The sequence below is a fragment of the Camelina sativa genome, chromosome 13 (genome assembly GCF_000633955.1).
Source record: "Camelina sativa cultivar DH55 chromosome 13, Cs, whole genome shotgun sequence".
Classification (NCBI taxonomy): domain Eukaryota; kingdom Viridiplantae; phylum Streptophyta; class Magnoliopsida; order Brassicales; family Brassicaceae; genus Camelina; species Camelina sativa.
In genome coordinates, this window is record NC_025697.1 from 16152891 (window position 1) to 16155579 (window position 2689).

At 44.9% G+C, this 2689-nt stretch overlaps 1 pseudogene; it reads right to left on the reverse strand.

Annotated features, from left to right (window-relative positions):
- The window catches only part of LOC104738280, an 18575-nt pseudogene extending 16427 nt beyond the window's left edge, over positions 1 to 2148 (reverse strand).

Genomic DNA, 2689 nt, shown 5'->3' on the forward strand with positions numbered 1-2689 from the left:
CTGACACACGCGCCTCTATTGGCCTTGCCGGATTTCAGTAAAACCTTTGAAGTAGAGTGCGACGCGTCCGGGGTGGGCATTGGAGCCGTGNGAAGACTTGGGTCGAATGCCTTCCATTTGTGGAGTTCGCCTACAACCTTGCCACGCACTCGGCCACCCAGAAATCGCCGTTCGAGATCGCTTATGGGTTTAAACCGCTGACTCCTATGGACGTGTTACCCTTGCCGCCCAGAGAAGTAGTAAACCAAGATGGCGCAAGCAAGGCCGAGCTTATCAAACAGTTACATGCGGAAGTGAAGGCCAACATAGAGCGGCGTACCAAACACTATGTGCGGACAGCCAACCAGGGCCGGAAGACCATGGTTTTCAAGGAAGGCGATTGGGTTAGCTGAGCCCCCGCAGAGATGGACCATTCCGAGTCGTCGAGAGGATCAACGACAATTCCTACCGCCTTGAACTACCCGGTGAGTATTTGACTTCGACCTCATTCAATGTTTCTAACTTGGCCCTGTTTGATGTAGGTACCGAGGAAGATGTTTTGAGGGCAAAACCTTTCCAAGGGGGAGGGAATGATGGAACCCGGGACGATGGCCAGCATACGGACACGGACGAGGACCGGAGCTCGCAAGGAATCAAGGATGCGACTGCGTCCGGAATTAGACGGCCCTCAGCCCAAGCACCGAACCTGATGCCCGGAGCTACAACAAGGAGCCGGACCGCAGCTAGGACCGCAAGGAAGAAGTGCCTCATCTTTGTCCAAGCTTTCGTCCAGGAACAAGTGGAACTCGACCGCGGCCCCAACCAACCCGACGAGCAGCCAACCGAGGCTCTTCTAACGGTCTTCACCATCTCACAAGGGTGAAGACCTCCAAGTCATTAGGGAAAGTAGTACTCTTTTTCCCACCTTGGGTTTGTCCCTACGTGGTTTACCAAGGGGGTTTTAACGAGGCTATGGACCCTAGTGCATGGCCATGGACCACTTCGGCCGCGTGGCCATTCTATCCTTAGTTTAATTTTCTCTTTTTTAAACTATCTCCTGAACGCTGCGTTTTATTTCTCTTTTACGACTATGTCCTGAACGCTGCGTTTTATCTCCACCCACATGTTTAGGGTTTTGGGAGTTCCTTTATGTAAGCAGCCCTATATAAAGGGCCTAGACCCTATCATGTAAGGTAGACTATTAAGAATAAAGAACAAGAAGTTATCCTTCTCTCTCGTTTTCAGTGATTGAAACGAAACCGTAGAAGCTGCACGAACCGGGTCCGTTAGCTACTAGTTTGGCCGTATCGCAAGGAGATCCATCCTTTGTGTGTCGCTACCTCATTCCACGTCTATCCCCATCTTCCGAGAGACAAACGAGTCGAGCATCTCCTCGCGAATCTCTCTCCGTCCGTTCTTGTCGTTCCTTGGTGCTGTTTCCTTCCGTACATCGCTCCATCCGCCGAGTCCATTCGTTCACGGCCCAACCGAGTCATACTTCTGAATCATTCCGCTGGGTTTGCTCCGTCCGTACGTCCGTGGTTCACGTCCGTAGTCCGGGGTCACATCACCTCTCCTCCATGAGCATTGTGAAAAGCAATAAACTCTTCAAGCGGGTATTCACTAATAACATCGCTGTTAAGGACAAAGAATGGCTGAACAGAGCCATCAACCAATTTTTCCCAGGCTAAAGCCAAAGGACCAGCTGTACCTAAAGGCTCAGTTTCTTGCGAGCAGGTTATCTTGCCTCCCTTGAGAAGTTCGACATCACTAGCCGTTGCTGAATAATTTTCCAACATTGAATTATTAAGATCTTATATCAAAGTATCATATATAGCTTTGCAAAGGGAAATATGAGAGAGACTCAAAGTGTTTTACCTTTGGTCGTAATTAATTGCCAAAATGACTTCATCAACTCCAATAGCCGTAAGTGCCTCTATCTGCAACAAAATTTGTCATCACATATCCCATATAGAAAACTTAATACAATAATAAAACCATGAGACTAGCAAGAAAGAACCACAATTGGAATTTGAAAGACCATAGTATAGTACCTGATGTAGGATCATTGGTTTATTAATTAGCGAAATCAACAAGAGGTTTCGGGAAACTGAGAGTCAATGGTCTTAAACGAGTCCCAAAACCTCCAACAAGAATAAGAGCCTTCATCTTCTCCTTTTTCCTGTAGAGAACATATTGAAGTTAAAAAAGCAGAGTAAATCTCAGCATGCATCTATCGTGAGAACATTCTTAAGGGGAATCCAAAAGCTTAAAAGTTAAAGAATCAAAAATAATAAAACATGTCACGGCCAGAACAATTAAAATAGTGTATATTCCCATAGTCCAAGTCCAGGTCGGATAAAATTCAACTAAACATTTGTATTATATGTTTTTAACAAAAAAAAAAAAAACATTTATATTATATGCATGGCAAGTATTATCCTTCTCATAAATTCTCAGTTAACATATGTCAAACTCTTTTCAGGTTTCTCTTCATAGTTAGAGCATCGTTACTCGGAGATTCTCTCAGAGTTACTTTTGTGAATGGGCCCAAAAACAAAATAAAAAATCCATTATTCAGTTCAATAATAAGAGGAACGTTGCTTTAGGAAGGAAATTGAGCAACCCATTAGCAACGCGACGTGGCGTCTTTTTATTCGTGTTGCGTAATTATAAAACCAAATTTTTGTTTTCTCATTTTTTTCTTTCC